Genomic DNA, 13,314 nt, shown 5'->3' on the forward strand with positions numbered 1-13,314 from the left:
GAGAAAAATCTATTAGGAATTAACATGCATTTGTGAGAAATAAATATAAAGTTTTGTGTAGTTTTATAAAATCAAACTTTTAACTGTGAGTTGTGCAAGTTTTAGAAAAAAGTAAAATATAAAAAACGTACATTTTTACACAGAAAAAAACAGAAAAACCACAGAAAAAAACAGGCATAAAAAATTAAAGTTCCAAAGATAATTGATTCATAATAACTTAATAGATAGAGCTTTTACTTTTTTCACAGCTTAAAAAACTTCATTAAAATAATACGTGTGTTAACAAAAACCTTATATATGGGGGAGATTTTAAAAGTTTGCATTTGTGGATAAAGAATTTACCATTTAAAATGATAATATTCAAACATGTAAACGTCCAGTCATGTGAAACTGTTCCAATTACAAGTAATACACAGTAGTACACTGTAAATTAATACAGTATCAAAGAAAATAAAGTGGTGGAAATGGTTATTTTTACATTAAGATGGTGACAAACAGCCACAACAAAAGCAATTCCATAAATTAATACATATTAAAAGTGTTTTTTAAATATTTAAGATTTAAATTTTGTTGTATTTACAGAATATTTAGCATTTCTGCTGTGATACGAGTGTGTGTTTGTGATTGTTTTTGCATGTGTGTTTGGATGTGGTTTCAGAGTCGTGTCACAGTGGTCATCTTATGGTCAGCGGTGACACTCCGGGGAATGTGGCCTGTCAACTCCACTTGATTTTGTGCATTTCTGTAAACACTGTCTTAACTAAATGATACCGTCAGCGTAACCATACAATTACAGAGAAAGAGAATGAGGGAGTGCACTTGCACAGTCTGAATCCATCTGTCCACCATGTAAGAGAGAAGGAAAGCACATGTGTGTTTGCATATTGCAGCAAAAGCAACATTACGCTGGAATGGTTCATTTACATACGTCTTTGTCCTTATCCAACGACACAAAACACTTGGAAACCAGAGCTGCACTGGACTGCCTTTATCAGATGGTCTGGTCTTGTTCTAAACCGCTGGACCTGTGAAACAAACACGACTTGGCACTTTGTTTGTTTTTAAGGTAAAGCTGCAGTCCATGTCTTATTGTCTACAATGGCTGGAATATTCTGAGGGAGGATGCAAAACATAAGGTGTCATCAAAAATAATAGATGTGCCTAAGACACTTCACCAACTGCTACTTTAAAAAAAAAAAAACTGTTGTCTAATGGAATTTCATTGTGTTGAGTCAGTTCCAATTAGTCGCATTCTGTTAAGCTAATGATGTGATACAAAAATTAACAATGTTTTTATGCAAATAAAATCTAAAGACTAAACTAGCATAAATACTAAGCTAACTATTGTTTTGCTACACTAACTCTAGTTTAATCAGGGTATATGAAGTTAATCTGTGGTTATACATTTCATAGCAATCAGTACATCAAAATAAATAAATAAATAAATAAAATGAAAAAAAACATTGTTTCTTCAAAGGAAAAAACGCTTTTAAAAGCCATAGTTAGTTTTTATAAGAAAGCTAAATTTTTTTCCATAGTGTATGGGTGTTTCCCAGTGATGGGTTGCAGCTGGAAGGGCATCCGCTGCATAAAACATATGCTGGATAAGTTGGTGGTTCATTCCGCTGTCCCTGATTAATAAAGGGACTAAGTCGAAAAGAAAATGAATGAATGAATTTTCATAAGGGTAAGAACAAAGTACAATATATGCTATTTTAGAAAAATACTTACTAGTAATGAGTAAATCATTTTTATTAGGGACTAAATAAAGTCTTTAATAATAACTAAAGACATTTTGATAACAATTTATTTGAAGTTGTCATTACAAAAACAAAGACATGCTATGTTTTATTTGTGTATGTCAATATTTCCATAGTAAAAATATCTACAAAAAAATGTATTCTTCGATTTTAAAATGGCATACAGTAGATGAGCTAAAGACAATTAATGACAGTTGTCATAAAAATGCATAAAGTCTCGTAAATATTCGTGACGTGTCATGGTATGATGATAATTCTACAGATTACAACATACTCGATTAGTTTGCAGCATGCTAAGTTAATAACAGTGTTGTTATTCTTTATAAATAAGTTTTTGATGATTTCTGTACGTCCATCATCTTCAAACAGTCACTGTCATCACTCAAAGAAAAAAATAAATATTAAAAATACAATATTTTGCACATTCTGTGGTGATAAAAAACGCTACATTCATAAATAAATAGGATGACTTTTCACAATGGCATTTTTTCTTCTTTTTTAATGAATTAATTCAGCATTTAAGGTTTTTAAATGATGGTGACTTTTTAATGGCCTGATAGCTAACAGCTTTATCTTGTATGGTGTTCATTTTGACTAGTTTTTCATAGTCAATGTGTTCTCAAGTGTTTAAACTTATATCTTTGAGAGAAAATAAAGTAATTTATGACCTCATAGAAATTACAAATAATAAAAAAGTTCATACATTGAATAAAACTTTACAAAATGAAGGTATATAAAAAATAAATGTATTCATTCATTCATTCATTTTCTTTTTGGCTTCCTTTTGGCTTAGTCCTTTTATTAATCAGGGGTCGCCACAGGATAACTGGATAACCACCAACTTATCCAGCAAATGTTTTATGCAGAGGATGCCCTTCCAGCTGCAACCCATCCCTGGGAAACATGCATACACTTTTTCACACACATACACTAAGGACAATTTAGCCTACCCAATTTACCTGTACCACATGTTTTTGGACCTATGGGGTAAACTGGAGCACCTGAAGGAAACCTACTTTTAACAATCAAGGATCACCTTATCATGACAACATATGTTTTCTTGTCACTTTCTAAAAAAAGTTAGCCATGTTTCAACTTAATTGTTTTGTTAGACACAATTTAACTTAAGTTACATCAACAAATATCAAGTTTAAATTGCTCATAAAGTCAATTTAAAACAAACAAATTTTGGTTTGAAACTTAAACTAGATGTTTGTATTTTATAGTTGCAGTAAGTATTTTAGCGTATTACTGTATAAAGGGGACCTGGTTTATGCTGCACTCACACACACACACTCACACAGCAGAGGACGGCTCATGTTTAAAAGAGAAGATTCATGAGGATGTTCTTACATAAACTTCCCTGAAACAGGCCAGACCATCTGCCTTTACCTTTAAGAGATCATCCATCAGCTGTATTACCTTTAAACTGCATTACCTTTAAGAGCATCTCATTAACAGTGCAGTTATCGCTTGATCTGTTTAAACCGCTTATGCCTCACTCCATACATCTGCCTGCAGTTCTTTAACTTTCATTGTCTTTCTGTTTTCGCCTTAAAATCTGCCTCTTCTTTGCTGCTTCATCTCATATTCATCCCATGTACTCCTCCATCTGTTTTAGTTTTTCACTGTAGACAGATTGAATTGTATTCCAGTGTCATCCATGACAACCAAACACAAGGCAACTGATGCAAACATCCTAGAATTCGAATGTTTAAAAAAAAAAAACCTACATTTAGTCATCAAGAAAAGTTTTGCTCATTGTGTGGAAATCAAATAGGATGCTAGATAATATATTCAAAATTGAAAAAGAAAAACATTCAAGTCTCAAATTATTATTGCTGTATTATTATTACTGTTTAGAAGTCTTAACTTTGTTTTTATAATTTAATTTAATGTATTACTGTATTATTTTTGTTTTTTTATTTTAGTTCAAAGAGCTCTTTGAAACTCATAACAATTGCAAGTACTTTAAAAGTATGTTAATATTAAAAAAAATATGTTGCAATTTATTTGAATATATTAAAGATGTGTGTAAGCTTTTTTTGATAACAGATACTTTCCAGCAGACATTATTACTCCAATTTGAGTGTCATGATACTTTAAAATTAATTTTACTATGCTGATTTTGTATTTAAGTGTCTTTAATAATCAATGCTGAGGACAGTTGTGCCGATTAATGTTTTGGTGAAAAAAAAAAAATTAATAAAAAACAAAAAAAAAAAAAAAAAAATATATATATATATATATATATATATATATATATATATATATATATATATATATATATATATATATATATATATATATATTTTTTTTTTTTTTTTTTTTTTTTTTTTTGATAACCCTTTGACTGCCTCACCAAGAACCTCTACCAAATGGTTGATACGTCGGTTTATGCTAAAAGTACCGGGCTCAATACATACTTTAAAAAATCTGAAAATATGAAGTGTAAAACCAATTTGTAGCAAAAGCTGATATTGTATAGAGTCGGTTTCTTTTTGCAAACACACACATACAAACTAACCTGCAGCTGGTCAGACATGTGTGCACTGGGTTTCATCTTCATAAACTCCAGAGAGTTGGACTCAATGAGCTGAATGAAATGCCTTTGATCAGGTGTAAGGAGGTCTTTTACAGCCTGATTGATGAAATGAGAGCTGTACTCCCAAACTGTCAGTGACTCACCGCAATCCCCTCGACCCCTCTGTATGTTCACCCACCACAGATCATCACTGAATAACCCTGGGCCCTGTGGTCATCAACCACATCAGATCTGGGCTCTGTCCTCAGCTCCCATCCTGTTCATTAAGATAGCGAAGCCCTTCCTGTGAGATACTGCTCTGTTAGTCTGAAATTACACTTTTGGAAAGTAGTTCATTGGCTGTTCTGTTCGAATGGAGTCCTAGTTTCTTTCAAGAGCATTTGGGACTGGGTTGGTGTTTTGACGGGATGAAACAATGGACCACATACCATCAAGCTGCTGTAATGCTGAGCTTGAGTAGCCATTCCTGACAGCACACCGTCTTTGTTTTGTTTTTGGCGCACAGAATCATTTTTTAGGGTTGATAATTGTTTGTTTTGTGATTTGATTGTTTTTTTTTGTTGTTGTTGTGTTTGTGGCCTGCTATGGTGGAAAGCAGTGACCTGTGACATTCTTATTTTGTGTATTTTTGTCAGGATGAATGATACTTGAAGTGTGTGTGTGTGTGTGTGTGTGTGTGTGTGTGTGTGTGTGTGTGTGTGTGTGTGTGTGTGAGTGTGAGTGTGTGTGTGTGTGTGTGTGTGTGTGTGTGTGTGTGTGTGTGTGTGTGTGTGTGTGTGTGTGTGTGTGTTCATGAAGTTTTACTGCCATTTGATTGTTTACACTCCTCTTTCCGCCTCATTCCTAAATGTCCTCCGCAGACTGAATGGATGACTGATGACATTTTTCCATTTTCTGGACTTTCCTCTGCTTTCTGTCTTTATGTGAACGGATTGCAACATCATATTTTTGTGTATGTGCATGTTAGAGGTGTAGTCCATCCAAAAACAAAAGTTTTCTCATTATTTACTGAGGTAAAATATGAAGTCTTGTTCATTTCCATGCAATTGACCATTCACAAAGCCCACCCTTCCTGCAGTGTCTCACAAGTTTTGGCTGCAAGCCACTGTCAGATTGTGCACTCCCTAGAGAAATAATGAAGAATTTCAGGAAAATGCACATGCTGATTTCAGACAGAAGCAGTCAAGGTCTGCTTAAATTATATAAATTTAGGATATGAATGTGACCCAACATGAAAATTTAACTATCGCATCACCTGATGAAGGTGGATACAGGGTGTCCGTGGGGTCTTAAAAAGTCTTGCATGTTAAAAACAAAATTTTAGGCCTTATAAAAGTCTATTATAAAATGTGGTGTTGTGGGTCTTTAGGGTCTTTGTAGGTCCTTGTATTGTTTTGTGTATAAAGTACTAAATTATATACTGTAGCTACAACTTAACTTTCTACTAACAGAGAACCATCCATGCAGATCATTTGCTCATCCAATCAGAGACTTTTGTTGTTTCTAAGTCAAATATGAAATGTAGGGGTGATTGTACATTCTTAATATTTGCTTCCATTCTGTGGAATGACTTGCTCATCGCAATTAGACTTCCATCTTGGATCGTATGGCTTTATTTTTGTTTGTTTTAAATCAAAGTTTAAAATGTATTCTCTATTGTACATTGCTTTTTATTATATAAATGCACTTTCTTTTGAATTTTTTAATCATCGTCATTTGGTTTTAGTGTTGCTGGTTGTGGATTTTACGTTTTGAGCTTGTTTGAATAGTGCAATATACTGTAAATAAATGGTCACTGTCCTCATAAATTCTGTATACCGTGTCTTATGTAACCCACTGGTCCTACTTCACCCAGCCCGCGGTCTGAGCTGGGATCGATCCGGCAATTCTTTGCATGGAAGTCAGTTGCTCTATCAAGGAGGCTAAAGACAAGGCCTCTAGCGTCTGCTAAAGCACCTGTAGAGATCAGAGGAGTGAGGTTTTACCTGCATATCACTTCCCTAGCTGGCCTCTGTTACACTTAAATAAAATGCATTAGTATATAACTTTTTAAATTAAAATTGTGCAAACTTTTAAAAGCAAAATTGTAGGCCTTGAGTCTCAAAGTAACTGTGTTGTAGGTCGTTAGGGTTTTGTAGGTCCTTGTAGGTCATTTAATTTTCATTTGTCTATGTAAAGCTACCCAATTGGTACAACTAGCAATCCATCTAAAAATATTCATGTTTCATGAATTAATCATGCTTTTGTGTCAAAAAGTTTAAGTGATTCATAGATCCAGTTCATAAAAGTGGTTTGAATAAGTAATTCACAAATCGTAGTCATCTGGTTCTCAAGTTTCTCTAAACTTCATTAAGATTAAATGAAAGCTTAAATTATTGCCTTTTTGGTACTAAGCCATCGTGTGGCTTTTGTAATCTTTACATATAATGTGCAACCACTTTTTGTGATACTTTTAGGGTGATTGTTCAAACAATGAGAGTACATGTAAATAATCTTCTGTCCATTAATGTCCCACTCACGTATGAAGGTAAAACTTTTATTACTTTGTTTTATTCTAATTTTATCTTTAGCTCAAAGAAACTTTAGCACTTGGCCTACAGATCGATGTCCATTCTTGCCTCACATACTGACATCATGCTTTCAACCGCTGACCTTATTTTTGGCTGGTTGTAACCTCTTGACAGCAAAGAGTATCCTTATGGTGCTCTGTTTTTACAGCCTTTCTTATAAAAGGCTTCAGGCATCAAACATACACACATCAACAACATTCCTCCAGCGGTGTGCCCACAACAACAGTGCCCCCTCCCCATAAAAGGCCCGTCTCCCACTATCTTACCCCAGAGTCCCTACTGCCCTGAGGGCCGTAGAAGGGCTCCATTGTGTAGAGAAAGGCACCTGGTTTTGGTTAATGCCAAACTGGATACACACTCTTTCAGACACACACAAACACACACACACACACACACACACACGCACACACACACACACACACACACACTCACAGCAGGGTCAGCTCCCTCTAGAGGCCCATCTGGAGTTAATTTCCTGTCAGACACAGCAAGCCATTACAGGCGTGGTCTGGCAGCCTCGCATGATTGGATGAGAGACAAAGGGCGGGGCCAAACTGCACGGCTGCCTTCATTATTGGCTTCTAAGACCTTTTTTCAGCAATCATTCTAGCAATTTTATGCAATTTAGAATGTTTGCACACATTTTATAGCAGGCAACAGTAAAATTCAGGTTTGGGTAACCTTTTGTTCTGATTGGCCAATGCACAGGCCTGGTTTGTCAAATTTTATGAATTACTACAAGAGTAATTTTTTTTTTCTTTCACCTTTGGATTCCTCTGTTACTCTCAAACTATATTTGTGTGGGCTCTACTAAATATGTGTGGTGAAATCTTGTTTTTTTTACTTTCTTTCTTTTAAACATTTTGAAAAAGTAATCCATTCCTTCATTTCATCAAGGTTGGACAGATATAATTCACTTTTTGTTTGAAACAGTGAAACTTTTAATAAGAACAGGATCATACTCCTGTCACATGACTGCCGGTGCGCTTTAGAGTGGATTTTAAAATCAAATCAAAGCACTAAATTGTACGGCTACATCTTAACTTTCAATCCTACTCCAAGAGCATCAACCATTCAGATCATTCGCTCATCCAATCAGAGACTTTTGTAGGGTTTTGTGTCAAGTTTGAAATGTAGGCTTGACAGTGCACTCGCTGTATTTGCTCCCAGTCTGTGGAGTGACTTTACTCAATTAGACTTTCATCTTTGATCATATATGGCTTCATCTTTTACAGTTCTTAAAGTTCAAAACTGGGCGAGGCAGTGGTGTTGTAGGTAGTGCTGTCGCCTTACAGCAAGAAAGTCGCTGGTTCAAACCTCGGCTCAGTTGGCGTTTCTGTGTGGAGTTTGCATGTTCTCCCTGCCTTTGCGTGGGTTTCCTCCGGGTGCTCCCGTTTCCCCCACAGTCCAAAGACATGCGGTACAGGTGAATTGGGTAGGCTAAATTGTCCGTAGTGTATGAGTGTGTGTGTGTGGATGTTTCCCAGAGATGGGTTGCGGCTGAAAGGGCATCCACTGCGTAAAAACTTGCTGATAAGTTGGCAGTTCATTCTGCAAAAGTTTTCTGCTTGACAAAAATGTATACTTGTAGAATTTGTGATTATACATTGCTATTTTTTTATTATAAAAGCACTTCTTTTAAATTGTACAGTAATCTAAATCATTTTTTGTCATGGGTTTTTACTCTTGCTGTTTGTGGATTCACTCTTTGTAATGCAAATGGTCATGTGAAGTTGGTTTTAAAAGTACAATGTAAATCAGTTGTCAATGACTTCATAAATAATACAGAATATATAATATAATGTATTAGTATATCACTTTTTGATTAAACTTATGCTTAATTTAAACCTAGAGCTTTAGTGGCCATACGTAGACAGCACATTTTAGCTCTTAAGTGGCTATTTAAAATAGTTTGTTATATTTTGTTACAGACATACAGTACAGTGTCATCCTGCAGCTGTTTTGCAGCATATGAAATGTCCCAACACTATTTTTAACTGTCCAAAATGGGCAAAAAAAATTATGTTGGGTCACTTTCATTTCTCTGGTAGTCAAAACATGTTCAAAAAATGTATATGTTATATATGCATTAAAACAGTCAGGAAAAAGTGTATATAAGTTCGAACCACGAGTCCACATATATGGACATAATTTTTCTCTAAAACCACATCATATCAAAAGATGATACTTCGGTTTTTATTCTAATTAGGTTCCAATAATCCCAAATAGCAAAGAGAAATAAAAAATGCATGTAAAAATACACCTTGGACCTTAAAAGGTTAAAGCAAATACATAAACAGCTAGTGTTCAAAACTATCTCTTCATCCTAACCTGATTCGCAATGGTAATCTTGTCAAATGTCTTCTAATTTGAGCGGGACTGGTGGGTTTTTGTAGGAAATATGATCTTCAGCATTCAAAAATTTGCTACATACTGTAGATGATTATCCTGCAAATGACTGCAATTGCAGGTTTGCAGCTTTAAAAAATTATAAATAATTGTTTAATGGTTACACTTCTGGTTAAAGGCTATATTTAGCACAATTCTCCTGAGAAATCTCCACCTTTCAGAGTATTGCATCAAGTAAATTATATCAAAAGAAGACTTTAGTGCCTGTACATTCCCATGAAGCACTGTAAATGGTGTGAGTAAGTTTTTTACTTACTTGTATCTTTGGCTTTTTTCAAATTTCCAAATACTTTTTTGCTTCAAATAAAAGCTTTCTTGTTGCTGGTTAGATCGGTTATGGCTTATAGCTCTAAAAACCTTAAATAAATGTACACAAACAAACAAACAAATAAATAAATCCCTGTGAGACTAAATGAATGGAAAAAAAGACACTCAATGTTGCACTCTTTTCCAAAATGACCAGATATCTGTGAATCTTTTGTGCTAAAATGATAATTACTCTAACCTGTGATATTAAATAATACTTATTTGTCCTTTGTTTAAACTGTTTACTAAGGCATTTAATAGTTTAATGAATCAAAATGATGCTTAATGGCGGCAATGTAGCCATATTAGTTCAATATAAGCTTTGCTGTATGCATGTTTATCTGTAATTGCTGCTAATGTTTATTCTAGCATACAGCGACAATAGGGCACCATTAGCTAATTGTAGTTAATAGCTGCAGTAAGTGATAGCGACGGCGTCTGCACTCTTAATAATTGTTTCCTATGACTATAGTTATCAGCCACATGCACAGACCTTTTCTAGAAATCAAGCCAAAGACTCATACCTCACACTGACTGTTTTTTTCTAGCTACACTAGCTTTTGTTTAACAGAAATACCACTCAACATTTTATTGCCGAAACTGCTTGTTTTGGTTAATTTGGTTTGCGGTTTATTAAGAAAGGAAAAGTGGGTTAAGAAGTGATTGTGTAATTTTATGTCTGTTGTCTTGAGGCTAAAGACTTTATTTAGTGCTTCAAAGGTTAGCCAAAATGTTTGTCTTCCAATATGCTGGCTTTACCCTTTAGTATGTTAAATACATTATATTGTGTTAGGTTTTGTGTACTTGATTTGTTTAACTGTTGTAAGTTAAGTGCAAGTATCCACTTATTTACTTACCTATTCACCTACTTATTCACATTATTCATTCATTTACTCATGTATTCATTCATTCACCCATTCATTTGTTCATTAATTCATTCATTCATTATTTATGTATTCATTCATTTACTCATTTATTCCTTTACTCATTCATTCATTTATTCATTCATTTACTTATTTATTTATTCCTTTACTCATTCTTTCCTTTAATCATTCATTCATTTTCTTATTCATTCATTAATTGACTTATTCATTTATTTACTCATTCATTCGTTTACTTATTTATTTGTTTGATCGTTCATTCATTTACTAATTTATTCAGTCATTTACTTATTCGTTTATTTGTTTATTCATTAATTTGCTTATTATTTATTCTTTTTTTGTTTATTTATTGTATTTTGTTTTCTTTGGTGTTTTGTTTTGAAATTGATTAACAAAATCACTGAAAACAGACATTACATATTTAAATCTTTCCTTACTTTATTAAATTTACAGTGTGCAAAGTCACTGTCATTACAAATATAGATATGTACAAATGTCTGGCTATAAAATGTGGCTGCTTTTGCACATGCATATGATCTTCCTTTTGCTTTAAAGTCAGATTTGTTTGTGTTTTAAGTAACACCATTGCATACTCGAATTTATGAATGCTAATTTGAGTCACATTTGTGTTCATTTCAGCAATGCAAACTATAGCAACTTCATTTTCTATGCCTATTCCTATGGCATATAATTGCAACTCAATAAGAGTGTCCAAGCTTTTTAATTTAATTACTTATTTTTATTTTATTTTATCTAAGACACGTGTTACTGAATCTTTATTTTATTTTATTTTATCTAAGTCACGTTACCGAATCTTTCATTTTTATTTAATTTAATTTAATTTAATTTAATTTAATTTAATTATTTTTTTCTTTTATTTTCTTTTATCTAAGCCACGTTACAGAATCTTTATTTTTTTTATTTTTTCATTTTTATATATTTTTTTTAATTTTATTTTTATTTTGTTTTGTTTTATTTTATTTTATTTTATTTTATTTTATTTTATCTAAGGCAAATGTTTATTTTTATTTTATTTATTTATTTTATTATTATTATTATTTTATTTATTTATCCAATCCACATTTTACCAAATCCTCATATTTTGTGGTTAAGTGCTTCCTTCCAGCCAAGATCTGATTTGATTTTCAGATTTTTCTACGTACTTCATGAATCTATTCATCTGAAGACTTCTAATGTTGGAAATGGGTGGAGAGACAAAATGACTCTCTAAAGACTGAAAGTTTAGTTTTGCGACCTTCCTCCATTTCTTATACTCTATTTTGTCAAGGAAAACCCCTGGAACGTATTGGGGGAAATAACAGCTCAGATCACTACATCAACAGCTGTAAATTTCAAATCTGTACATTATTCTCTCTCTCTCTTTTTATCTGTCTCGCTCACTCTCCCTCTCTCTTGCCAAAGCATTTTAACTATGTATTTCTAAAAATATGTAACCTATTTGCACCACTGAAGTAATAAAAGTGTCAAATAATATGACAGAAAAAGGGAAGAAAAGCTGTCATGTCGTCCTCTCCAAGTATACAGTGAAGTTTAGTGAGTAATTTAGTGCAAAGAATGAATCATTTAACGTTTTAAACGGGGGGAAATTTGTGTGTGTGCGTGCGTGCGTGCCTATGTGTGTGTGTCTGTTCTTGTGCTTATGTGTGTCGCAGCAGGTTACTTTACTGAACAGGCCAATTAGGTGAACGTGACCCTCATGCAGATGTCAGGTGCTATAAAGTACACAAACACAGGCCTATTAGAGCTTTTAAAAACACACCACACACACACTTTGCTCTCGGACAAGTGCATGTATGTGCTTGGCCTATAATTAACATTCGACAAATGTTTAATACAGTTTACTGTAAGCAAAATTCTGTGCTGACGAGTTATTCAACACTTGGCTTTAATTAATTCTAACAATTCCTGAGAATGTAATATGGTTTAGTGTAAAATCAGAGAAAATTAGAGTACAGCGATTGGATAATTTAAATCTGTAATCTGATGCACAGTGCTGTTTTTTTTTTTTTTTTACTTGAGCGGTTTATGATAACAAAGTTTTCAGTGTCTTGGAGGGACTCAGATCACACGCAGTAAATTATTCACACAAACCTTACAAATGCTCAAGTGTGAGTCACTTATAATGTGCATTTAAAATTGCAACATCCAAACTTCTTGAGAATGATATTTAAGCCTGTTTTTCATAAAGAGAAACGTTCACAAACTTTTCTTTGCAGTTTTCTGCCAAAATAAAGGCTTCACATTCAATGCTTGAATGCAAATAAACACATATTTTTACACTTTTTTTCTACTTTTTTTTTGTTAAGCAATAAAGAATAATATTACTTTTATAATTTTGTTGTTAATGTCTAATATTTTTACTGATAATCTGTAAAACATTTTGTCTAAATTAAATTTGCAATTAGATGTGTTTTCCTAATTATTTCATATGCACTTATAATAATCAACAACAAAAACTGAGGAAACACTTGATTTAAAGGTGTCTTTGTTACACATGCCATGTAAACACTATAATAATTACAAAAAAATATGCATAATTGCAAGGAATTAACCTTAAACCTAACCTGCATTCTAACATAATTACATAAATGAATCACTATTACTCGGTTGTTAAATATATAATAGTACTGTTGAATTATTACCATCCCTGTTTATTTTTTTCCCTATTTCTGTTTAACAGAGAGAAGATTTTTTTTTCAACAAATTTCTAAACATAATAGTTTTAATAACTCATTTCTAATAACTGGTTTATTTTATCTTTGCCACGATGATATTTTTTCAAGATGTTTCTATACAGCTTAAAGTGACATTTAAAGGCTTAA

General features: G+C 33.1%; 1 protein-coding gene across 7 annotated transcripts in view; it reads left to right on the forward strand.

Moving 5' to 3' along the window:
* Positions 1–13,314, forward strand: part of scfd2 (sec1 family domain containing 2) — a 267,076-nt gene that overhangs the window by 79,035 nt on the left and 174,727 nt on the right.

This window comes from Danio rerio, chromosome 20 (assembly GCF_052040795.2).
Source record: "Danio rerio strain M-AB ecotype USA chromosome 20, GRCz13ab, whole genome shotgun sequence".
NCBI lineage: Eukaryota > Metazoa > Chordata > Actinopteri > Cypriniformes > Danionidae > Danio > Danio rerio.